The 26,375-nt window shown below is 42.0% G+C and overlaps 1 long non-coding RNA gene across 1 annotated transcript in view; it reads left to right on the plus strand.

The window, feature by feature from the left end:
- The first annotated feature begins 5,947 nt into the window (after positions 1–5,947).
- Positions 5,948–26,375, plus strand: part of LOC123361733 — a 36,241-nt gene continuing 15,813 nt past the window's right edge. Inside the window, exons 1-2 of the long non-coding RNA XR_006576210.1 lie at positions 5,948–6,055; positions 8,710–8,879. This is a non-coding gene — a long non-coding RNA (uncharacterized LOC123361733). The remainder of the gene's footprint in view (positions 6,056–8,709; positions 8,880–26,375) is intronic.

The following is a 26,375-nucleotide window of genomic DNA, read 5'->3' on the forward strand; positions in this document are numbered from 1 at the left end:
TAGGGTTTCAGATAAACAGGAGTACCTGCAAAATTAACTTCACCCTCATGAAGTTTGTGTAGGATTAAATATAATCTTTCCGTTTGAGGTCTAAAGTACTAAGGTACATTACAAAAGGATCATTTCATAAGAATTTCTAAAATATTATTAGCCCACTGTGTTAGCAGGATGTGGATTAAACAATTCTATTTTCTATATAAGTAAATTTAAGTTGAAGTGATAGGATCCAAAACAGATGAAAGGCTTTCATCACGATATCAAAGCAGCTCTTAATGAAGACTTGAAATATCCTCCCATATCATTTGTTAATTGCCTGATTACTAACATTGAGTTCAAACTCCTAACATTTCTTCTGATCTTTATTTCTTTAATACTTATTGATAGATTCACTAATGAGACGCTTAGAATGCTTACTTTAATTTGCCTTTCTTTTAAACTGAATCCTTGGTTCTAAAAGCAGAAGAGATTATGAAAAGTCAAAGGCTCAAAATAATGTTAGGTACTTCACAACTTCAACCTATTTTTCAAGATATTAACCATTACCAGTTTTTTCCCATGACCATCTTTGAGATCAGGTGGGGTCTGATGCTTCACTGCCCTTTAGCAGCTGGTGTCCTATGCAACTGGGCAAAGTGAGGGTAATGTAATGATTACAGACAGCACCTCTACCAAAAGGTGGTGCTGTATTTTTATCTAGGATATGTCTACACAGCAAAGGAAAACCCAGGACTGGCCTATGCCAGCTGTGTCAGGCGCATGGGGCTTGGGCTGTGGGCCTGTTTTCCTGTGTAGACTTCCAGGCTGGGGCTGAAGCCCAACCTCGGGGACCCTCCCACGACTCAGGGTCCTAGAACCTGAGCTCCCAATCAAGCCAGGGAGTCTACACAGCAACGAAACAGCCCTGTAGATCAGGTCCTGTTAGCCTGAGTCAGCTGGCATGGGCTAGCCACAGATTTTTCTGTGCTGTAATACCCTGTTATATTGTTGGTTTGGGTCAGGTCTAGGAGGAAGATAAGTGTTGCCTGTATGTGCTGGAGTTGTTACTTGTACCGTTGCAGTAAATCCTATGATTTCAATAAGAGATCACAGGAGCTGACTCTTGTTTTTGCCAGTGGGTTCTCCTCTCCACCGTCTCATCCCCGAGCAAGCGACGGGCAGGACCTTGGGTGGAAGAGGTCTAGTGGGGGTAGGGTCTTGGGGTGGAGCACGGGTGGAGTGGGGGCAGGCCCACGGTTCAGATGCCAGGGCCCACAAAAGATTAATCTAATCCTGTGGGTGCTATTTTTTTCAAGTGAGTGCTTGAGCCCCAGAGCACCCATGGAGTCAGCATCTCTGTAAGAGATAACAGTAAAATACTAACAAAACAAAATCTTAGCATTTCACACCCACCTCATATTCGTTTTGCATGGGGATGAATAGCTATGCCAGTTGCAGGGTAAATAATTAAGCCCATGAACTTGGAAATGTTTTCTCCCCGTCCCCCAAAATAGGGACACCTCTCACTGTTTTTGATTACAAAACACACCATAGAAGTGAGCTTAGTTCACACATAAGCATGTCCAGGCCTTATAGCTTATCCCCAGAGTTCAAACTCTGGAACTACCATGAAACAGCTGTGCTCTGAAAGCACTCATATGTAATGGCAGTGTGCATGTTATAAATCGCCAGTTAGGTTAATATGTCTGGAAGAGTATTCTGATTACTGACACCTGAATAGACATTTAAAATCACTTGGCACAGAAAACTTTCATACATGAAATTTAAATGTCCAGGCCCAACAAGACACATTTAGGAGTAAGGAGTGGGGAAGAAAGTTCTCCTCCTATAAAAAGGCAATCTCAAATGGGAGAGTTAATAGGTACCAGCAAGTCACTGAGGAAGATGCTGCTACTGAGTAGTATTTATAATGACTAAAGCACAATAACTAGGAGCGGCAGCTCCAGGCACCAGCGCGCCAAGTGCATGCCTGGGGTGGCAAGCCGCAGGGGGCACCCTGCCGGTCCCTGCAAGGGCAGCAGTCAGGCAGCCCTTGGTGGCATGGCTGCGGGAGGTCCACCGGTCCCATAGATTCAGTGGCAGGTACGCCAAAGCCACGGGACCGGCAGACCTCCCGCAGGCATGCCGCCGAATCTGCGTCACCAGCGGATGTCCTGCAGGCAAGCCACCGAAGGGAGCCTGCCTGCTGTGCTTGGGACGTCAAAAAAGTTAGAGCCGCCCCTTATAACTAGACACAATGGAATAAGATTGAATAGCAGGAAAACTTCCTGAGAACAAGAGGTGTCAAGAGGCGGAACAGTCTCCTAAGGCAAATGGTGGAAGTCCCGTTTCTTGGAATATTTAAACTAGACAAGACACTAGAACATATATACTGTCAAGAACAATTATGCAAGAGCAGAGATCTGGACTTGATGGGGATGAATTGGTCTTTTCCTTTCCAAATTCTGTGATTCTATATGCAAAAATGCTAAGTAATCAGAAAAGTTCTGTCAGTTTGTTATGGCCTCAATAATGGGCCCATTTTAAAAAAAACCATTTTGCTCAGATATGAGAGTTTTTTCAATTAATGGAGGGCTTTTTACTGAAAGTTTGAAAATTTGCATGATTTCAATGAAAACAATAATTTCATGACAGTTTTTACAAAACAGAATTTGGGTGATGGGAAGTACACAAAGGCACAAGTCCATTTCCAGCTCACCATGTCCATCCAGAATAATTGGGCTGGCAACTGGGGATCTCTTCCATCAGCAGCAAAGTGGGAATAAAACCATTTCATGGAGTCTGCACTTGGTCTGCAAGTCTTAGCTATTAGCCAACACTCCTCCACCCTGACACACACAAGATGGAAACAGCAGGGGTAAATCCTGGCTTCACGGTATGGGAGTTTGTCATTCACCTCAATGGGACCAAGATTTCATTCAAGAGGATTTGTATAAAGGTGGATCTTCCAGTTCCACTATTCCAGGATTTCTCAAACAGGGGTCGCTGCTTGTGTAGGAAAAGCCCCTGGAGGGCCAGGCCAGTGTGTTTACCTGCCCTGTCCGCAGGTCTGGCCTATCGCGGCTACCACTGGCCACGGATCACTGCTCCGGGCCAATGGGAGCTGCTGGAAGTGGCACGGGCCCAGGGATGTAGTGGCTGCCGCTTCCAGTGATCGGCCGGACCTGTGGACAGGGCAGGTAAACACACCGGCCTGGCCCACCAGTGGCTTTCGCTACACAAGTGGCGACCCCTGTTTGAGAAACCCTGCACTATTCCATGTGTGACCATGCAAACTGAGTTCTATGCAAACTAGGAATGCTGTCCCTCTGTGAAATCTTGAAATCCTGCCAACCTCCCCACACACAGGGGAACTAATCCTATTAGCAGAGAGTCTTTTGAATTCTTGAAGAGGGGCCCTGCAATGACATGGTAGCAATTTTCATGCAAAACTCTATAAAACAAGAATTCTGAATTTTAAACAACTCTAGATAATGCACACACAACGTGAGATAGAAAAGCAGAGGATGAAAATCAAACACCTTTTCTTAAACTCTCTTGTTGAACAATAAGAACAATTTAACAGCGTTGTGGTATATAGATTCACTTAGCTTGGCATGGTCACTGATTCCTTGGTAGTAAGGAAAGGGAAGTTGTCAAACACAAAACTATCTTTGAAATGTTGTGGACAGTATTATTTATGTATACACACAGAATTTTTCCCTTTCAAGTGACCTTTACACAAGACTTTAAAAAAAAATGGGTTTCTTATTAAGTGTCTCAATTGAATGTCTGCCTACAGAAAGGAAAATGGGTAAGTAGTATAGCAAATGAGGACATTATGAGTTCTGAAGGCAGAACAGACACAGTACAACATGCCCTCCAGGTATTTGAAAGCACAGGGCCATGCCCATTTACACTAACCGAGAATCAGTCCCCATATATTTGAGAGCTCAGTCAGAACGGCTCTTCTTTACTGTTGAGAACTGATAGGATAACATCTCAGGGTAACAATCTGATGATTTCTATACTCAGTTGTTGGACCCTTTAAATTATGGCATTTTAATTTAGATTAAAGTTAAAAAATACTAAGTAATACAGAAATAGACAACTAAAACCAGTTCCCTTTGTGTTATTTTGTTACTTTTGATACTTCTAGACACTTTCTGATGTACAGACTAACAAATCTATGCAATTTATTATAAGAAAAGACAAATTCAGAGAGCTGGAAAGAAATAATCTTAACAGCCAGGCTGTGTTAAGTCTGCTGTTAACATATAAAGAAGAATTTTGTTTAGGGAGACTGCCTACGGCTAAATAGCTTTAATCTAAAATTTAATACCAGCTTTTATGATTGAAAGAGAAAACTGTGACATAAAATATGGGTAGAAGTGAAAGACAAAATTATACAAAAAAATTACTATAATTATAAACAAAGTTACTTATCAAAACTCCTTCTCTTTTATGCTAATTATTTTCCCAACAGATTATTCTGAAAATGCTGAAGCCATTTCAGCTATGAAAGAAAAGTAGTGTTTTCACACTCTCGGATAATTATCCATTCATATGTAGATGCCCTTCATTCTCTGATGCACAGGTGTCTCAACCTTTGCCACAGAGTGTCAACTTGCATTTGAAGAAATAATCCTTGCATCCTTTTTTAAATTAGAGACAGCCAACCTGTATTAACTACATAATCAGACAGCATATAGGGACCTGACAGGAGAAATTTATGGTTTTGTCTAAAGTATGCAAAAACCAGCATTGACAGTGTAAAATATGATCTAGTGTAGTGCTCAGTAAGCCTACTTCAGCAGCAATGCTCACTTACCATCTTATTCAGCAGAAAGTCAATTTCCATGGCTGCTGGCCATGCAGTTTGTGGCACAGCTTCTATGGCTTGGCACCTGTGAAGCTTAATCCCAATTTCATTCACATAAATTTATGTCTTCCTCATTTGCTGATCGCTTAACTGCTGACTGTGGCTATGCCTGTCCACTGAAGATCTCTCTCTCCAGATAACTATATATGTAAGTGAAGCTGGCTGCAAACAGAGGCAGCTAACAGAGTTTTGGAGGACTCTGGGCTGAGTCTCGGTGAGTGGTGCATTTGGTCCACCTGTGGGCTATTTGTTTGGACTCTGTGTACAGGCTGCATAGCTGGGTCATAAGCCCTGGTCTGTTTGTTGGTGCTGTGGTAAAGGATATGAGGCTCTGACCTTGAAGCTTTTATCAGCCCCGCTGTTTGAAATCTGAGTGGTTAAACCCTGGTGGTGAGGCGTGAAACTGAACTGCGCTGAGCTAAGCAGGGAGACTTGGTATAAAAAACCAGGTGCCTGAAATCCAGTTAAACTTGCAGGGTGATAACCAGTTAGTACAGATGGGACACAGTGGTTCAGTCCTAGTCTAAGAGTGGAACAATCATGAGATTCTCCCCTGTGACAGACAAGGGCAAGAGGCCAAACACCTAAAGGGGAGTAAAGTCAGCGTGACTCCTGTCAGCAACTGAGTCATGACCAGTCTGGCCTGGTGGTGGGAGCAAGAGTCCAGTCTACCACTTAGAGCAGAGTCCAAATGTGGTGGGTTCAGGAGCAAAACCAAGGGTCTGGGTTATAGTTGGATATTTGGTTAACCCTTTGTCCTGGGCTTTGGTTTCTGACTTGCTGTCAGAAGGTGTAGTGTAGGTTCTGAAAGAAGCTAGGAGCAAGGCTACAGACAGAGGAGGGAAGGACAGCACCAAGCTTAGCTACAGGCTGGGAATGCACTGAGCAGCCACTGGACTGCTGCTACCCGAGCTTAGGTATCAAGCTGCTGACTCCTGCAGCCTGTCAGGTGGCATAGGCCAACAGCCTCTATCTGGGCCAGCTGTACTCCTTAGGTTGCCAGGAGACTGGTTGTGCTGTAGGCTAGGTTCTTGACAACTACAAAGGGAGCTGAGGTGAAGCTAGCCTTATAACCATGGCAAGGGCCCACCTTAAGACACCTAAGATGATAACCTGGTCCAAGTGAAGTCAATAGCAAGTCTCCCACTGACTTCAGAAAGGCCATCATATTTCACTCCTAGTCACTGGGAGATGCAGGTATTCAGCACTTCTTTCAATTAGACCCTAGATATCTCACATCAAGCACACATCTTGACCTCATTTTTGTGACTCAGTTTCCCTCATCGTAAAACACACATAGTAATTCTCATCACACAAAGGTGTAGAGAAGTTTATTTAATGTTAGCAAAAAGATTGGATCTCTTCATATGGAAAACAAAATATAACTGCTGAATGTTACTTATCAGTTTTTATATTGTATCACTGTTAGGAGATGGGCATCAGTTAATATTAGTAGGGTTATATTTAGGGGAAGTGTTTAATAATAGTGACAAAACATTTCTTTATTGCTGTGTGAATGGAAACAAACATTCTTGTATTCCTCTATTGACACATGATGTATTAGCTTTTCCTTATTATAGTACCAGCCACATAAAATTTGAATAAAGAGATATTTGTTCACTTTACATGTATACACAAATACAAACTCAGGTTCAGGAACTTAATTTTTCACAAATAATAATAACATAGCTCTTCTCACAGGACAAGAATCTCTTTTACATAGTACTATTCCTACCTGATATCCAAAGATGCTTCCATAGTACCACAGAGTTTGGACAATGTATCATAGAATCTCAGAGTTGGAAGGGACCTCAGGAGGTCATCTAGTCCAACCCCCTGCTCAAATCAGGACCAAACCCAACTAAATCATCCCAGCCAGGGCTTTGTCAAGCCTGACCTTAAAAACCTCTAAGGAAGGAGATTCCACCACCTCCCTAGGTAACCCATTCCAGTTCTTCACCACCCTACTAGTGAAAAAGTTTTTCCTAATGTCCAACCTAAACCTCCCCCTCTGCAACTTGAGACCATTACTCCTTGTTCTGTCATCTTCTACCACTGAGAACAGTCTAGATCCATCCTCTTTGGAACCCCCTTTCAGGTAGTTGAAAGCAGCTATCAAATCCCCCCTCATTCTTCTCTTCTGCAGACTAAACAATCCCAGTTCCCTCAGCCTCTCCTCATAAGTCATGTGTTCCAGCCCCCTAATCATTTTTGTTGCCCTCCGCTGGACTCTCTCCAATTTATCCACATCCTTCTTGTAGTGTGGGGCCCAAAACTGGACACAGTACTCCAAATGAGGCCCCACCAGTGCTGAATAGAGGGGAATGATCACATCCCTCGATCTGCTGGAAATGCCCCTACTTATACAACCCAAAATGCCATTAGCCTTCTTGGCAACAAGGGCACACTGTTGACTCATATTCAGCTTTTTGTCCACTGTAACCCCTAGGTCCTTTTCTGCAGAACTGCTGCCCAGCCATTCGGTCCCTAGTCTGTAGCAGGGCATGGGATTCTTCTGTCCTAAGTGCAGGACTCTGCACTTGTCCTTGTTGAACCTCATCATATTTCTTTTGGCCCAATCCTCTAATTTGTCTAGGTCCCTCTGTATCTTATCCCTACCCTCCAGCGTATCAACCACTCCTCCAGTTTAGTGTCATCTGCAAACTTGCTAAGGGTGCAGTCCACACCATCCTCCAGATCGTTAATGAAGATATTGAACAAAACTGGCCCCAGCACCGACCCTTGGGGCACTCCACTTGATACCGGCTGCCAACTAGACATGGAACCATTGATCACTACCCGTTAAGCCCGACCATCTAGCCAGTTTTCTATCCACCTTACCGTCCATTCATCCAGCCCGTACTTCTTTAACTTGCTGGCAAGAATACTGTGGGAGACTGTATCAAAAGCTTTGCTAAAGTCCAGAAATAGCACATCCACTGCTTTCCCCTCATCCACAGAGCCGGTTATCTCATCATAGAAGGCAACTAGGTTAGTCAGGCATGACTTGCCCTTGGTGAATCCATGCTGACTGTTCCTGATCACTTTCCCCTCCTTTAAGTGGCTCTGAATTGATTCCTTGAGGACCTGTTCCATGATTTTTCCAGGGACTGAGGTGAGACTGACTGGCCTGTAGTTCCCTGGATCTTCCTTCTTCCCTTTTTTAAAGATGGGCACTACATTAGCTTTTTTCCAGTCATCCGGGACCTCCCCCGATCGCCATGATTATTCAAAGATAATGGCCAATGGCACTGCAATCTCATCGGCCAACTCCTTTAGCACCCTCGGATGCAGCGCATCCGGCCCCATGGACTTGTGCTCGTCCAGCTTTTCTAAATAGTCCCGAACTACTTCTTTCTCCACAGAGAGCTGGTCACCTCCTCCCCATACTGTGCTGATGTAGATAAGCTATATCCTTTCTTGTTTTTGAACTATGAGCTTCAGAGTCCTCAAGAGCTATGGTCACAGAGAAACTGAAATGTGGAGCAGTTCAAGCAGTTGTAGTTTAGGGATATTCAATAGTAATATTTCTCCAGTATCTAATAGCCGTGGCCAACAACATTTACCTATCTATACCCATTTATCTATGTTAAATTCCATCCCCAGCTAGTTCACATTGTGTCAAACCATAGGATGCAATATGCAAATGAACTGAGGACAAGGAGGGAGAGGGAGATAAAAGAGTAAGAATGTGAAGATTGATGTCATAATCCCACCACTCAGTAATGAACTGTCCATTGAGCAGCAGCAGAGGAAGAAAAGGAAATGGGAAGGAATTCAAAGGTGTTATAGTGCCTCTGATGTCACACTGCCATCATTCACCACTGAGCTGTTCCTTCATCTTTCCATAGACTTCAAATGGCATATAGGATGAAGCTCAAAGACAGCAGTGAATGAAAAAAGGACAAAGAGGGGAGAAGAAGAGGAGGAAAAAAATCAGGAAGAAATTAGAGGAAAAAAGAAACTGATGCCAAGAGACATGACTCATAAAACAATGTGAAAATCTATGTAATTGACACAGGTAAAAGCTACACTAACTTTAGCTCCATTATTTTAGGCCTTGTCTGGACTAGGATCTACAGATGTGATGGTAGATGATGTCAGACCTTCTAAAATTCTAGTGAAGACATGGACAATTCCTCTTCAGGACAGAGGGAGCCACCTGGAACAACCTTCCTGTCTCTGAATTATAAACCGTTATATCTCAGCTGAAAATAGATTCCCCCCCTTGCATACACTGCAACTCTTAATTAGAGCAAGGTGGAAGTGGTTTTCCCGTTCCATGAGAATTTTTGCAATTTCAAAAAAGTTCCCATTCTACAGTAGCATGAAACTGAGACTTTTTGAAAATTTTCATGAAAAATGTAAGGGCAGGAGCACCCAACTCACACCACCAATAGTCTGATGGTTATGGCACTCACATGGGATGCAGGGGCTATGGAAATCTAGGTTTAAGTTGTAGTTGTGCCTCATTCTGAGCTGCAACTTGAACTCAGGTGTCCTATCTCCTAGGAGCATGCCCTAACCACCAAGCTATTGGCTATTCTAGACAGATAATCCCTTCCCTTCCCTTCCCTCCCTCCTTGTAGTTCCATCCCAGGCTTACACAGCCATCCTGATGAAAGTTTTGTTGAAACCATCTTCCACAGGAAAAAAATCTGTTTTGATAAATTGCCATTTTCCAACAAAATGTCTTTCATCAAAAAATTCTTGCGTAGCTCTGCTCTTAATCTCACTCTCTGTGCTTATTTTTATTTTAAATTTGTAACAAAAATAATTCTAGAAAGCATTTTGCGATATAGTTTGCATGAAAGATGCCAGACAAAAATATAGCTGTTTGTATATTATATATAAAACACCATCCATATACATTTCAATTTACAAGTTAGAAACATGGAGGAATAAATGAAAGGCTAACAACCACTGTTCAAAAGCCCTGAAGTTCCAGTTTTTCAGATTGCTGTTAACATAAGCTGCCCATACAATGAACTCTGGCAATGTTCACTCCTGGCCTATGCCATTCCTGCTGATACAGAGATGATCCTCTTTTGAGCAACACCCATAGGTCATGGAACTAGGAGTGCAGGGGAGCTGCAGCATCCTCCAGCTTGAAGTGTTTTTTATCATATACATGGTTTAGAGTTTGATTCAGTGGCTCTCAGCACCCCCACTATACAAATTGTTCCAGCACCACTGGCAACACCTCCAGTTACATTGAATTGTGACCAGTTGTGTAGTTTTCTGGGGGAATATGAATGAGAAAGTGTCCAGTTACTGTAAGGTGATGAAACTGACTATCACTTTTGACAAAAGGCAGAATTTGAGCTAGGGACTTCAGCAACCAATTAACTCCCTTACGGTAAAAACAATGAAGAGATTCTGCTCTACAGTTACTTTGCCTGATTAATTTAACTTAATTTTCACAGCTGTTAGGCTGCTAGTGCCAAGATTTTAGGCATTGCTTTTTCCTGCTTTTCCAAAAGTGCCAATGAAGAGATTTTTCATTTGAAATCTTATTACTGATTACTTACAGTGTCACTTAAAAGGATAAATGTATCAAGGTTTAAAGTGCAAGTCAATAAAATACTCTGATATATATCAAACACAAACTTTTTACCAGCTAAGCGATTAGGCCTGATAATAGAATTAATTGAAATATACTGTAGGATAATATTCTGAACGTGATTTGTACAGTGAGCCAACAAAATTTGCTTTTATGAAGCACTGAGGGTCAGATTTTAAAGATACTAAGGATCCTTTGAAAATTTTCCAAATGACTGGGCAGAAGCATCTCTTTTAACTTATCTCTGCAGAATTATTCCCTTGTGTATTACCAGAGAGAAAACTCTTGCTTTAGTACCAAGAAATTTATCTTCATATTTTATTAACGGGATTTACAGAGTTATAAAGAATGCTTGGTTAGATGAAAAGACTGCTTGGAAGGTGGTGCTAATGGAAAAGGTAATATAAACAAATAAATTACCCATAGCAGCCTCTTCATCTGAGTTTCCCAGTACCTCCCAACTCATATCTCTATCTTTTAGGTCCCAACCCAGCAAACTGCTCTGCATGGGCAGACCTCCGCATTTATGCAGAGCCTCATTGACTGCTTGCACAAAGTAGATTATAGGATCAGGGCTTAGGCTGTAAACTGCTTAGAGCAGGTCTATCTTTTTATGTGTATTATACAAAACTAAGCACAACGCTGCAACATTGCCAGCTCCAAGCATTTAAAAATCATGAGTGAGGCACCCAAAAACCCATGAGATTGACTTAAAAACAAATCATGAAAATTTTAAAACAATGTTGAGGTTCTTTTGATTTGCCTTTGGGTTTCTGACGTTTAAGGGTTACAGTTCCTAGCTTTTTTCCCCACAATCATGAGGCTAAAAGCTTACTCTTTTAAAAATGATAGCTGTGATTCTCACATAATCATGACTCCAGGAGCTGTAGCTATAACAGTAAAACATCAACGCTTAAAAGAAAGTGTGTGAAATGCCATAAAATGGTGAGACTGAACTGATGTAAAAAATGGTCGTATCTGAGCACTGAGCGGATATTTGAACTGAGCATTGTAGAAGGAAGGACTTACCGTGGGCACACCACCCTCATGGGTGGTCAGAGTATAGTTGTTTTTTTCTTTTTAGCACCTCCTGTTACTGGTTGCTCTGGTCCTGTTGTGGCCTCTTTTCTTGTGACTTGGACCTCCAGGAAGGTCATGTTTTAGTTCCGTCTCTTCTGGGGTAACAAGTCGTCCAATCCTTACATCCGGTCGTCAGCCCTCAACTCTGGACCCTGTGGTATCTATACTTTGCTCAGAGCTTTCTGTCATCCTTCCCCACTTCTCAGAGGCCTCATGACACCTTCCCTAGTGTCCAGTACCTAGGCCCTCCCACTACATTGGATACCAGTCCAGGGACCCTATAGCCAGCCACCAAGGTGTGCTCTATTAGACTTCTTCCTTGTACCTCCTTGGATTTCTTCCTACAATAGCCTATTTTCAGGCCTTCTCCACACCATCTCCCTGGTTCACACTTCTCTCAAGATCAAGGCTCCCAGGGCTCTCCCCTGGATCCCTCTCTGCCCCAAACAAAATTCCAAACCCAGAAATACAAACTTAGACTAATTTCTGCCTTCCTTAGGCTTGACCTTTCATCCCTCTCTGTTTCTCAGTTGAACGCCTCCTGGGGCTTTCTGCTTGGAAGTCTAGATCCTGCCCATTTGTCAGGCTCACCACCAGAGTTTGCTCTACCACACTAGCATGTCCCTGTCTCAAAAAAGATATTTGTTTAAACCATAATGGCGGCAGCCAGTCAGTACTCTAAACAAAATCACTTCATTTTTTCTTATACGGGCCCTGAAGTATGTTATTATGCTTAACTCTAGGGAACAGTGCAAAATTTGTTGATCCAAATTTTGTACCCCCTCTTTTAAATTTTTCTGTATTATGCTTTTGATTCCTGTTTACCCAAGGATATTTCTATGTCAATCTTTCCCTTTTGTACAGCGTTTTTAGCTGCTTTGTTCACCATTTCATTTCCTGTTATCCCCATATGTGCTGGGATCCAGGCTAATGCTAGATGTATACCCATCTGTACTAACTCTGCTACTAGAAATACAATTTCATTGATTAAATCACTTCTACATACAGATACACACTCTTTTATTGCCATAAGGCCTGATACTGAGTTAAAAAAAAAAAGAGAGAGACAGACAGACACAGACTACTGCTGCTGGGAATACATCCCAGATACAGTTTTATGCTAGCATTATTGCTACTAATTCAGCTGTCATGACAGCTACAAAATTGGATATTCTTTTAGGTGTACTAATTCCTAATTTTGATGTACAATATGCTGTCCCTATATTTCCTGTGTTTTTTAAATATTATTTGGACCTGTCTGTATATATCTGTATGTAAAAACAACTCCACTTTTCATCTAGATACTGGTACACTTCATTTTTTATACCTCATCTCTTTTTATCCTTAAATTCATAAAAGAAATCTAAATCCACATTTAGATGTGTGCCTTTCCATTCATAAATATTTTTTCCATGATAGAAAGTTTTGACTTTTTTTTTAATCATTTCCTTGTCTTTCATATCCTGCATCATTGCATGCAGTGTAATTGTAGCTGTGTCGGATCCAGAATAGAGATAAGGTACCTTCTCTAATTCCTGCCTCCACTCTTCAACTCGAATGGCATGTGGAGTTCTAACACTGTGTCCTATAATTCACCTACTGAATTCCCCAAAATCCTCATATATTTGTTTGCTACTTTCATCATTGCAGTTCCCATTAACTTTGGCCCAGAAAGTTAGGTTCAGTAGTTTTATTCATAGTGTAACTGGCATTTCACTAGAAGATATCTGTAGCACATATGAGTGTTGCAATAAATGCACTGCATACAACTCATAGTGCCCGTCCACTCATTAAATCTGATTTTGATGCTGACCCAGAAACTTGGCAGCCATAGTCAATAACTGGTCTGATTAGGGCTCTGTATAGTGTCAGCAATGATTTATTATCAACCCCCCAATTAGTCCAAGGATTACTTTTAAGCAGATTGATCCATCCTTTGCATTTATCTTTAAAACAGGCTATATGATCTTTCCAAAGTCTTCCCCTTATCCCTATTGTACCTACTTTGTACAACAAGCCTTCCCTCCATAGCAGGGATCGGCAACCTTTGGCCTGGATCGGCCGAACCTGCAGGTAAACAAATCATCCTGGCCTGCCAGTGGATTTCCTTGATGGGCCGCAGGCCAAAGGTTGCCAATCACTGCTCTATTACATGCCATATGCTTTTTTTAATATCTAGAAAGACAGCTGTCGTGAAACATCTGATTCTCATGCTTTTTTGTATTTCACTTTCCAACTTAACAGTTTGATTGATGGTGCCTCTTCTCCTAAAATCACTCTTCACCTTATCTATAATGCCATTGTTTTTCCAAATAGACAACCAAATCGTTCATTCACCTTTTTCTCCATAATTTTGCCCAGACGGGACATAAAGGCAATTGGTCTATCAGAATCCAGTTTTGTGAAGTGTGCCTGGTTTTCTTGTTGTGATTTCTACCGCGTATGCCACTCCTTGTTCCCATATAGCATGGTATAATTCCTAAATAATCCTCAAACTGCTTTCAGGAAGATATATAAACATTATATTGCATATATTATCTTTATCTAGGGACACATTTTTGCTGATATCAATAGCTTTCTCAAGTTCTGCATATAAAACCTTTCATTCAATATAGTATCTTCATATTTTCCCCAGATGCATAATAGTTTATGTCTCTCCTCAAGAATTGTCTTAATCTGGCAGAAAACTGAACTTTGATTTTCATCATTACTTACCCCTTCGAAAGTTTCTTTTAAAACTTTTGCTTTCTCAATGTCAGAACTTCTATCTATTTCTAATTTGTGTATTTCTGATGTTCTGGTTTAGCCAACCTCCCATAACACTTCCTACAATTCTCTTTCTATTGCCTTACCTTTTTTTTTTTTAATACTTCATTAGATCTTTACTAGTCATTGTAGTTTTTGCTCTCTTATAGGCTTTGTTCCTTTTTTAATTGCCATTTTGTATCCTATTTCTGCCAAAGAGGTGAGCTTTTAGTGGTGGAGTATCTTATGTATGTCTTATGTATTGCTACAGTAGCTGCTGCTATTATCCCCTTTATTACTCTGTCATTGAAATTCTCTATACCATCACTCACACAATGATCATTCACAAATTCTGTACATTTACTTGTAAATAGTTCCCAGTTAACTTCTTTAAAATTCTAGGTGGATAATTTTTCCATTACCTTCAACTTTACCATGTCCTTGAAAAGTAATAAGTTTTGGGAAATTATCTCACCTTATTCTTTCTTCCTTATATATTTCCCAGCTGCATTTGCATGCAGTATCTGCTGTTATGATTCCTAGGTCTAAGCAAGCAAACCTACCATCTGCAGCATTAAATCTAGTTGGGGTGCCATCATTTAAAATCCCATGATTGTATGTGTCTAGGAATGTCTCTAGACATGTACCATTATTATCAATTGTTCTACTTCCCTACAACTTACGATGACTGTTTAGGTCACCACATAAAATAGTTTTTTTTTAAGCATTCTTCACTATTTCTTGTAATTCCAAGTATTTCAATTTTCCACATGGGTTATAGATATTATAAATACTTAAAGAAAGATTTATCTTCTGCTTTGAGATCTCAACAGTATTATCTCTGAGATTTACTACTTCTCTGTAGTTTAATCTTTCCCCTATGAAAGTACAAACATCTTCTCTACCTAGCAAGCTTTTCAACCAGCCATGTTTCTAGCCACATATGATATCTGGTTTAATTCTCATTTTCAGTATATTTTCTTTTAATTCTTGACCATGTGCCATCAAACTGTGCACATTCCAACAAAAGATTGTGATTCCCATAGTAGTCATATTTCACCTCATTCACGATTGCATGAATATGATCCATTGACAGATTGCTAACATGAGTATTTTTTTGCTCCCCTTGCTATAATTTTCATTTTTTTTGCTTTTCCCTGTCTGTAATGTTCAATTTATCACTTCTGTCATAAATGCAATGAACCTCTCTTTTTCACTGTTAATATATCATCACCTGTTCCTTCTGCAGTGTTTATCATTCTATACAGAAGGAGGGTATATCTACAGTTCCCCTTTTCCTGGGCTGATTTTCTCTTTCTTTTCTTCCTGATGTTTTGAGACTCTCAAAACAGCTTTGACATAAGACATGTTAACAATTTTTGTCTTTTGTATCTCCTTAGCCTGTCTTGCCACAATACATCTTCTATATGCTAGACTGCAATCCCCACTGTGGCTACTACACTTGACTTTGGCCCTTTCTATACAGTTTTCATAGGAATGCTCTCCTCCACATTCACCATCTCTAATTTTCCCTTTAGAACAGGGGTGGGCAAACTTTTTGGCCTGAGGGCCTCCCCAAACAGCCAGGCGTGGCCCGGCCAATGCCCCTTATCCAACCCCCTCCCTGCTTCTCGCCCACTGATGGCCCCCTGGGACTCCTGCCCCATCCAACCCTCCCTGTCCCCTGACCACTCCTGGACTCCCCCGCCTCTGACTGCCCCCTCCAACCGCTCCTCTTATTCCTGACTGACCCCCAGAACCCCTGCCCCTGACTGCCCCCTGCCACCCCATCCAACCCCCCCTCTCCTTCCTGACTGCCCCCCCAGGATCCCTGCCCCCATGTTCCCTGCCCTCTGACCACCCTGACCCCTATCCACACCCTGACCACCACCCCAAACTCCTCTGCCCTCTAGCCAACCCCCGCTCTCCCTGCCCCCTTACCGTGCTGCCTGGAGCACTGGTGGCGCTACAGCCACTCCTCCCAGAGCACTGGGATAGGCAGCTATATTGCCCGGCTGCAGCCAGCCAGGCCACTGTGCAGCACAGAGCACTGGGTCAGGCTGCGGCTCTGCAGCCTCGCCGCCCAGAGCATTGCACTGCTGGCGGGGCGAGCTGAGGCTGCGGGGAGTGAGAACAGCAGGGGAGGGGCCAGGGGCTAGCCTTCCAGGCCAGGAGCTGGGCAGGAGGGGCCTGCTGGCCATAGTTTGCCCATCTCTGCTTTAGAAACATATGCTACATACTCAATGTTGGCATTTATAACACCTTGGGTGATGGGAGAAGATATAAGGCTTGTTTCTAAATATCTAATTCCCTCGTATTACTTTATCAGGTAGAGTCTTTCCGTTAAATGTAATCCACACAGCTGTCGATAGCTTGTTTTCTACTCCTTGTTTACTAAGTAGCTGCTTACTTATTAACACACTGTCCTCTACTGTGAATTTGGTTGTCTCCTCATTGGTCAGTTACAATGGTACTCCATATATCATCCCCTTTGTTTCAGTCAAATACTTTGATAGCTGGCAACTTATTCAAACTTTCCCTAAAGTTACAGTTGTTAGCAGTTTATCAGCCTGCTTTTTGTTTTTCAATTCAACTAAAAGATCCCCATCTTGAAGCCTTCTGACTCTTAATATATCCCCTTTGTTTTTTTAAAATCTAGCCAACTAGTTTCACAGGGTTAACATCACCTATTCTTATGTCCTTGGCTAGTGACCTTACAATATAAGATTTTGGCTTATTTCTTTTCTTAGCTTTACTTTTTTACCTATATCATTACTATCTGAATCTGCTTCTAGTCTCCCCTACCAATCCTTTATATCCATTCCCCCACTCGATTAATCTCCTCTTCATTTTCACAAGTGCTTTCTTTTTTGGTCCGACAATTTTCCATCTTATCGAGTTGTCCACTTAGCCTCCAGATTCTCTGCTCCTCTTCACCCAGTTGTCACCTGCCTCTCTAGCCCAGCTCAGCCCACCCCCACCAAACTTCCTCCTATGTCAAACTTCCTCACTTTATAGCATCACTCAGCTCCTCCCCAGCTGAGCCTCATCTTTAATTGTTCTTGGCCTACCCACCATGTGCAACCAGCCACCTTAATTAAACATGTCAGCTCCAATTAACCCTTCATCACCTGTGGGAAGCATACACCCCATCACAAGCATCATGAATATAAATGTCTATATTTATTGCTATACCAATAGATATGAATCTAAGAGGGGTAGGATGGAGCAGGATAAATTTGTACAGAGATATGGGGAAAATAGGAAGAAAGCTATTGTAGAGTTTAGAGACAGCTTCATATGCTGAGTCCAGCCTCCAAGCTCTTCGTACTCCCCCAGCACAGCCTAGTGAGAACTCCTTGAGTGCCTGAATTTTCTTCCCAATGACCTTTTGATCTGCTCCCTCTCCCACCCACTCTCTCTAATCTGCTTGGAATCACCCACATTGGATATGGACTAAGGGGAACAGCCATAGTGTAGGGCTCTAGGCTATCAGTGGACTGTTGGGAGGAAACTCAGGCAGGCACAGAATTGCTAACCCCAGCACTCAGAAATCATGAGTCACCATCCCCCGCCCCCCCCCGAATCAGCCGAGATTGGCTTAACAATAATGAGCTACAACTTGGGGTATTTTTTTGCCTTTTGGACCTTCAGAGTGCCACCTGGTCACATTTTCAAGCTTTTCTTCAGAACCAAAAAGGCTAGAAATGTCTTTTTTTTTTAAAAGCTGAGATTCTTGTGTAATTACAGGACCCCAGGAACTGGGGTTTTAAAGAAAGATCAAATATTGTGAAAGTTGGCATCTCTGCAGGCACATAGGTGCCTTCACTAGGCTGTCAGGGGGAGCTGAACAGCCAGTATCCATGTATGCAGCTTGCCCTGAGCTACCCCTGTTTAACTCCCTGTGATTTCATAGATGGTTCTTATACCCTCCTAGGACAGCTCCTCTATTCCAGCTCTAGCTAGTTTTACATCTAATGGAGAAGTGGGATGATTTACCCAGATCCCTTTGAGGGACACAGTTTACTACTTACACTACCCCTGAACTTTTGAAAACTGCTGGTACTAGCAACAGCAAGCTGCTAGCTCCTCACCTGGCTGTTTATATAAGAAGGAATTTCCACCGGGGCGTGGGGCTTCTCCTTAAAAAAAAAAAAAGGAGACCCCCCCCCAAAATATTCGATTTCTACAGCTTTCATCCCAAATTGGGGGGAGAGAGGGGTCTCTGGGAGGAAAAATTGTGAAAAATTCTATTTCAGGAGACGCAAAACTGAATTTATCAGCTGGCACCTGGTACAGCTAACTCTGTTTCCTCCCTGGGCTGTCTGGGGAGCCCCATTCCTTGGCAGCTCACCTGATGGGGAGCCTGGAAGCCCTGGCTCTGTAGCACTTACCTGATGGGTTTCTGGGGAGGTGGCTGGCTGATGGGCAAGCTAGCCTGCCTCTCTGTCTCATTTCCTTCAAAAGTTTCAGAAGGATTGATGTGTTCCTATGAAACATTTTCATTCTGTTGAATTAGCATTTTCCAATAGAACACGCCATTTGGAGTAGGATCCATATTCACATTTACTTTAAAAAAAAAGTATTAAAATCACTGAAGTGATACCAAAAATGTAATCTTCCTGATCTATTCATTTTCACTGATCTCCATTCACTTCTGTTTATTCCTTCCAGTAGTAACTGCCTGTTTCAGGGTTTTCAAGCATACCCAATCAGTGTAGTATTTAAGGCTCTGATGCTGCAATTGTCTTCATGTAGGTGGACCCCTGTGATCATGCCAACATCCACTGATTTCAGGCTTCTGTGCTTATTGTGTATTGGTGATTGTCAGACCAAATATACTCAGTTCACAAGTAAAAAGGTGCTTTCTTTTGTTTTTAGAACTGCCAGTCCTCCCAATTGATCCTGGGATCTAGGGGCGGCTCCAGGCACCAGCACGCCAAGCGCGTGCTTGGGGCGGCAAGCCACAGGGGGCGCTCTGCCAGCGCCGCGAAGGCAGCAGACAGGCTGCCTTCCGCCCGCGGCTTGCCTGCAGAGGGTCCGCTGGTTCCGTGGCTTCGGCGGACCAGCGGACCCTCTGCAGGCAAACTGCCAGAGGCAGCCTGCCTGCTGTGCTTGGGGCGGCAAAATCCCTAGAGCCGCCCCTGCTGGGATCTGAAAGTCAAACTGGCTCATGCCTCATCATCATCACAATACGGTTTTTTTTCAGGCCAAAATTTCCCCCCCATTTACACCTGTGCAACCATAATTGCAGACCTGTGCACAGGGGCGGCTCCAGGCCCCAGCACGCCAAGCGGACCCTCCCCAGGCAAGCTGCCAGAGGTAGCCCACCTGCCATGCTTGGGGCGGCAAAATCCCTAGAGCCGCCCCTGCCTGTGCAACCCTAGAGATGGTGGATGAGGTTCCAGAGATAATCCTGAGGGTGTTATCTGGAGGCAATCATGTTGTACAGGTGTAATTTAGGACATAATGTGACCAGACAGAATCTTGATTCCTAGTGACAATGCACGAGAAGGAGAGGACTTGGATTGATTTTCAGACCCCAGGCTGAGTTTACAGGGCTGGTAGTTGGGAAAAAAAATCTGTTTCCTGTAAACTGAGCCATTATGTTATGGAATCATTGAAACACAGTGAACGTGGAACACCTCAGTGCTATTTCTAGACACTTTTCAGAGTAGAACTACACTTTAACCTGACAGTAACACTTTGCATAAGCTCTAAGTGATCTAAGCATATTATCTAATTCATTTCCATTGCGCTTAACACATTGTCAATTTATATATGTCATACTTAGCATGTGCCAAGACCTTACTGTTTCAGTCTTTTCTGAACCTGAATGGCTTAGGCTGAAGGCATTTATCTGTACAAAAAAAGTACTATACAATACTATATAAATACTTACCTTTTCATCCCATCTGATTAAGTAGTGTGGGAAGAAATTAGACAGGCAAATGACTATGATTTACTTAGAGATGTGCAAATATTGAATAGTCATATGAATACCACAAATATTGCTATTTTTCAACTTCCAGGACAAATACAAAATAGTATGGGCTGTTCATGCCATCCTATTTGGCAGCTAGGGAATTTGGCAAAACTTGCCTATGGCTCATGATGTCCCACTGAAAGACAGGTCAGAAGACTAATTACTAGCCAACAGAAGTGGGAGAAGGAAGCAGATGGTTTCCTCTTTCAGACAGGAAAGTGGAGACTTAGATTAATCTGCAGATGAAATTTAGAAGGGGAGACAGCTCTGCTCTGATGTTCTGCCTGCTTCTCAGCTGCAATAGTTCAGCGTGCAATGCTGTAAAGACACAAACTGCTAATGACAAAAGAGGCAAAAAGATATCACTACGTAAGCCCAGTCTAGACACTCATAGAGTGTTCAATTTAATGGTGTGTCTATAGTATTAATGTATCCATATTAATTAGTATTATTATTATATAGTGTGTGTTGTGGTATCATCTAGATCAGGACTAGAGCTGTGCAAATAATTATTTTTTGGGTTTGCTGGCAATTTGTGTGTGTGTGAAGGGGGGGCAGATTGTTTGGGGTTAGCCTGAAAACAACTTGGTGGGGAATTTCCACCAATTCAAAAGAAAAAAAAATAATTATGGGTAAAAAAAAATCATTTTGTTTGCCCTAAAAATAAGTGTTTCATATTGATGTTGAGTGTTTATATTTTTTTATTTTAAAAAATTGAATTAAAAGAAATTTCTACAACAAAACATTTTGACTTTTTGAGAATTTTTTTTTCAGCTGAAACAATTTGACAAAATCAGCACGAATTCTCAAAAGCTTTCAGTGCGGCTTCATGTTTTGCTGAAAGAAAAGTTTCAGCTGAAACCAAGAATTTACTGTCTTAAAGAGTGGACAAAGTATTATTATCTCCATTTTACTTATGTAAAACTGAAGTAGAGCGAGAATAAGTGATTTGCTCAAGGACACACAGGAAGTCTGTAGTAGAGTCTGGGAATGACCATAGATCTCCTGTCCTGAGTCCCAGTTCAGTGTCTTAATTACAAGAACATCCGCTTTCTGCCTTCAACCAAGACTGTGTAACCTGTAACTTCCTCTCTCCCTTTTTCAGTCTGTGTTGTTACTACAGCCATGAAACTGCCATCCATTTCAAATACCTTGATGACAACTGCCCATTTTCATTGTATGTCATCACCATGATCCCTGCTGCACCCCGAGCTTGTCTGTGATCAGGATAGCCTTTATATACCTGTCATGGAAGCATCCTACAGGCTTGCTTCCATTTGCAGCCATTTGATTTAGTAGAAACAGACTATGATTTTTCTTTTTTTTAAATAATTTTTATTTTTAAGCATGTGATGACATGTTGGCTTCATCTCCTAGTCTGGAACTTGGGAGAGGATATAAAGCCAGTACTTGCTGCTGCTTTAGAGCAAACTTGTTGTGATCCTAGTGCTAGCTTAGCTCGGCTGAGCCAAATTACCATAATTATGCACATGGTCTCAAAACTTCCATAAAGTGATCACTCAATAGTCATTGAGGGAGACAGAGCTTTTCTTAGCTGATGATGTTTCCCCAGTGGGGCTGTTGAGCACTGAATTAGATACATAGTTTGCCAAAACATTTGACAGACTTGAACATGGCATGGCATCTATCATAGAGCTGCATTTTAAATGCAACATTTTACTTATTTTCATGCACTCTGGGGGGAGGGATAGCTCAGTGGTTTGGGCATTGGCCTGCTAAACCCAGGGTTGTGAGTTCAATCCTTGAGGAGGCCACTTAGGGATCTGGGGCAAAAATGGGTCCTGCTAGTGAAGGCAGGGGGCTGGACTCAATGACCTTTCAAGGTCCCTTCCAGTTTTAGGAGATTGGTATATCTCCACTTATTATTTATTTATTTATTTAGAGTAAATGCACTTGGGGAACTGTTATGTACAGAGCTATGCAACAGAAAGTAGTTGGTGGAGGAGGAGGATAAAGAGGAATTATCACAGGAGGGGATATGTGAAAAGGGTACTGATTAGGGTCAGGTTTCCAGAAGTGATGGTGTCCTCAAGTGAAATAGCAGGCACTTTTCACATAACTTCTGGACAAGAAGAAGGAAAACAGAGATGAGTGACAAAACATCTCGACTGAATACTACTGAAACATGAACTATACCTTCAGAACTATTTCAGCACCTAGCAGCAGTTCCAGGGAACATTAAGAAGAAGAGTTAGACTCATAACTTGCCCCATTATCAAATTTGTCTATCAAATACATTCTGGACCCCAAATCAGGATTTGTTTAAAAAAATATATTTAAGCACAGATTGGGAACTGGCAGAGCCAGACTGTACCTGTCAAATATCCCACAGTTTAAAGTTAAAGTTCAACACAAATTTAGTGTTCACTCACTTTTATTATTGAAAACTATCTGTAATAAAAAGAACTAAAGTTATAGAAAGAGTTACTAACATTAAATCCCACAGCAATTTCAGTTTCTTATATGAATAATTTTTATTGTCATCCTTCATAATGGGTCTTTATCATACATTGTGTTCCACATTTGGATCTTTGGGATCCAAACTAGGTCTATTTAAAAAAAAATGTACATTTCCCTGTCAGAAAATGGGGTTTTGTCCAAATCAAAAAATTTCCATGGAAAAAGATTCATTTGGGCAGAATCTTCCACGAGGAAAATCTCAGTGAAAGATTTCATTTCACATAAAACATTTTGCCAGTTTGTCAACCTGAAACTAAACATTACATTTCAGTTTGGGTTGATTTTCTCCCATGTGTATTCCTGATCCACTACTTTGCCCTATGGGAGTTGTAAGTACAATTTGATTTTTTTAAAATGTTCCATCCCATAAAAAGTTTCAATATTTTATATTTCATTTCAATATTTCAGCTTTGGCTCAGCTAGCTAACTTTACTTCTGCTTTCACAAAGCCTCCACCTGTGTTTGTGCTACAGCACAATGACTTTACGCTGCTGTGCATCACACAGTAACTCGCAGGATGAGGGCCAAAATATATTTTTTTTGCTTCTAATACTATGTGGACAAACCCACTTGTAATGTTCCCTTGCTCTCCCGGTTGGAGGGAGGCCACTCAGGCTAGTCCTGTGGGTCAGGACCAGAGTCGATAAGATAGGCAAAAGCCCCAAAAGGGCTGTGTGATAAATAGTTAGTACCAGGTTGTAGCCTGGCCTGGGGTAGCTCACGTTGTCAGCCCTTAACTACAGTCTATCAGGGCCGTCTGGGGCTTGGGTGGAGCTCAGGCAGCCAGCAAACTGTCTCTAAGGTGAGTGATAGGGGAGCTCCTGTCTTGGGTTAGAGCCTCCTTGCACTGGGTAGGGGGTCAGCCACCCGGGGTAGGGTGCCAGGGGGATGTGGGCCCACCCTACTCCACTGCATCCCAGCCCAGGGCCCTGGCAGGGCAGGATTGGCTGCCCCTGTGTCGGTGGGGATCCAGCTGCAACATGGCGACTGAGCCACGCTGGGCTCTGCAGCCGGCTGCTCCGTGGCTGCCCCTGGGCTACTTCCTGCCTCCCCAGGGTTTGGTACCTGCGGCCTTCAGTCCTTTTCCAGCTCTTCGGGGTAAACTGCAGTGGGTACTCCAGGCCAGTCGTGGTCCACGCCTGGGGGTCGAGAACAGCCAGGCACAGGTTCCTCTCGGGGCCTCTGGAGAACAGGCCAAGCGTCATCCTCCGTTGCAGGCTCTCCCCCAATTGAGCTGCATGGCCGGCCTTTTATACTTCCGGCCATGCCCCAGTCCTTCTGGCGAGGGGGTTGGGGCAATCTAGGCTCTGTCCCCCAAGGGGCATGTAATGCTCCCTCGCTCTCCCACTCGGAGGGAGGCCACTCAGCCTCACTACACCACTATTTATACATGATTTGTATTCACATGTCCTAGAAACAGCCCAAATATAGGGTCAGACTCATCCTTTTTACAAATGTTATAAAAAAGTAGAAAATGTTAAATGACAAGAACCTTCCACTCTGGTCAATTTAAAATTAACTGAAATACATAGCAGTAGCCCCAGGCTGCAGAAATACACAGCTTCAGCATAACATGCTGCTTGAGGATGGAAATCCATCTAGATGGCAAGCTCTTTGAGGGGGAGACCAGCCTTTCAATATTTATGTACCCAGAGCCAAGCACAATGAGGAGCCAGTCCCTGATTGTGGCCTCTGGAGCCACCGCTATACAAATAAATAATAATGTTCTATTTATGTACAGTCTGTTGGTAATAACACTAGTGTCACTCAAAAACATGTTCTCTTTGCTATTTGGTGAATCTGAGGAAAAGAGATTAAAATTCAACAGGAAGTTTGGAAATAGTATACCAGCCGAATGTGGCAGGTCAAGGTAAAGAATGGCCTCCATGAGCCTGAGAGGGAGTTCTTTTTGTTTAGCGTTATCTTACTGTTCAGGTTGTTGCTGATAAGTTTGTTATCTTTTTACTAAAAGATTACTTGATTCTAGTGCCAGTGTAAGACATCACATGGACTATAATGATTTCAGGACGACAGCTGCATACTTTCCTGCTGAAAAGACTTGACAAATATGTATCCTTTTCTCAGCCACTTTTGTTTCTCATCTCCTACAATTTTACTTCTTTATCACTTCTGAAGAACAGTGTAATTGGTTGCTATTGAAGGCTGCGCAAATCAATGACATTGGAAAACGCATGTTATATCGATCACAGTTAACAATAGTAATATAACATTAATGGCATATTATTTCATATGGTGCAATGGGCAAAGACTGACTATTAAGCTGATGTTATGTCACATCAAACAAAGACTACTCGGTGATGTCTCATGCCCTTTGCATCAGTGTTTTGAGCATTCAAAGGTGAATAATTGAAATGGAAACTACAGTGCATGTGTGACTGTATCAAACGGGGATAAAAGATCCGTTACTTAACAATGAATCACTTTCAAAATGTAGTATACATTTTAAAAAGCCTGATTTCTGCTAATTTGTATATCTCTATGCTAATGCACTAAAAAGGGTACGGTAAGTTACTTGTTTAAACTTTTCTTGTGGTTTGCACGTCCAGACAGATGGTCTAGACCAGTGGTTCTCAACCAGGGGTATATGTACCTTTGCGCATATGCTGAGGTCTTCCAGAGTGTATATCAATTCATCTAGATATTTGCCTAGCTTTATAATGGGCTACATAAAAAGCACTAGCAAAGTCAGTACGAACTAAAATTTCATAGAGATAATGACTTGTTTATACTGCTCTATAAACTATACATTGAAATGTAAATACAATATTTATATTCCAATTGATTTATTTTATAATTATATGGTAAAAATGAGAAAGTCTGCAATTTTTCAGTAATAGTGTGCTGTGACACTTGGGTATTTTTATGCCTGATTTTGTATGGAAATAGTTTAAGTGAGGTGTAACTTTGGGTACAAAGACAAAGCTGACTCCTGAAACGGCTACAGTAATCTGGAAAGGTTGAGAACCACTGGTCTAGACTCCAGTGGTTGTAAAGTGTAAATATTACTCAGAAAAGCTGAGTTTAATATTTTAAAAATATATTGTATTCATAACAGGATTGGTATGAATTGCCATTAGAGTTGGCTGATTTTTTATTATGTAAGCTTTTTTAGTGAACTAAGTGGTGTTTGACCAAAAGAGAAAAATATTATTTTGGTTGAAATGTTCAATTTTTACACACACACACACACACACACACAACTTCTGGGGCTCGTACACCTGCACATCTACCAACGTGATATATGCCATCATGTGCCAGCAATGCCCCTCTGCCATGTACATTGGCCAAACCGGACAGTCTCTACACAAAAGAATAAATGGACACAAATCTGACATCAGGAATCATAACATTCAAAAACCAGTGGGAGAACACTTCAACCTCTCTAACCACTCAGTGACAGACTTGAAGGTGGCAATTTTGCAACAAAAAACCTTCAAAAACAGACTCCAAAGAGAAACTGCTGAACTTGAATTAATATGCAAACTAGATACTATTAACTGTGGTCTAAACAAAGACTGGGAATGGTTGGGTCATTACACCAATTGAATCTATTTCCCTATGTTAAGTTCTCCTCACACCTTCTATGGGCCATCTTAATTATCACTTCAAAAAGTTTTTTTTCCTCCTGCTAACGATAGCTC

The sequence above is a fragment of the Mauremys mutica genome, chromosome 1 (genome assembly GCF_020497125.1).
Source record: "Mauremys mutica isolate MM-2020 ecotype Southern chromosome 1, ASM2049712v1, whole genome shotgun sequence".
NCBI classification, from domain to species: Eukaryota; Metazoa; Chordata; order Testudines; family Geoemydidae; genus Mauremys; species Mauremys mutica.